The sequence below is a fragment of the Orycteropus afer genome, unplaced genomic scaffold (genome assembly GCF_000298275.1).
Source record: "Orycteropus afer afer isolate SDZICR_OR568_19922 unplaced genomic scaffold, OryAfe1.0 scaffold00482, whole genome shotgun sequence".
Taxonomy (NCBI): Eukaryota; Metazoa; Chordata; class Mammalia; order Tubulidentata; family Orycteropodidae; genus Orycteropus; species Orycteropus afer.
This window is the reverse complement of record NW_006922069.1, coordinates 377,038-377,630: the sequence shown is the minus strand read 5'-3', so window position 1 is coordinate 377,630 and position 593 is coordinate 377,038. Positions and strand designations below refer to the sequence as shown.

The following is a 593-nucleotide window of genomic DNA, read 5'->3' as shown; positions in this document are numbered from 1 at the left end:
TGACTCATAGTGACCCTTTTTGGTTTCCGAGGTTGTAAATCTTTACAGAAGTAGATTGTCCAGTCTTCCTTCTGTAGTGGCTGGTGGGTTTGAACTTCCAACCTTCTGGTTAGCAGACAAATGTCTTAGGCATTACACCACCAGAGCTCCTTAGTAATTCGTCTTATCTGTTAACTTTTTAACCGCTCTGGGTAATCTTTGGCTTTAGTCAAAAAAAGATGACCTTACTAATTAATTTCATGTTTCTGTTTCTATGAACTTGGCCATCTCTCTTTCTGAAGGTCTTTAACTTGAAGGTTTTGCTTCATCCCATCCTTTGTTATTTTATGACTCAACAGACAGTAGCTTTTATTTACCAAGTATTGAATACTTTACATGATTTGCCTCATCTAGTCTATTCACTGTGCAGCACAAATAGTATGTCTGCATTTTTTCAGATGAGAAAAACGAGATTCCAAAGAGATAACTAAGTGCCAAAATTCCACAGCCTAGCAAGTTATCAAAATTATCTTCCTCACTTGGTGGGATTTGCAGTGTTTTTGCTTCTGTAAACCTTGCATGAAATTCACGTGAGTCCCCTGTAGGACAAAGGT

At 37.9% G+C, this 593-nt stretch overlaps 1 protein-coding gene across 1 annotated transcript in view; it reads left to right on the top strand.

Moving 5' to 3' along the window:
• Positions 1-593, top strand: part of GBP5 (guanylate binding protein 5) — a 38,188-nt gene that overhangs the window by 13,802 nt on the left and 23,793 nt on the right. The window lies entirely within an intron of this gene.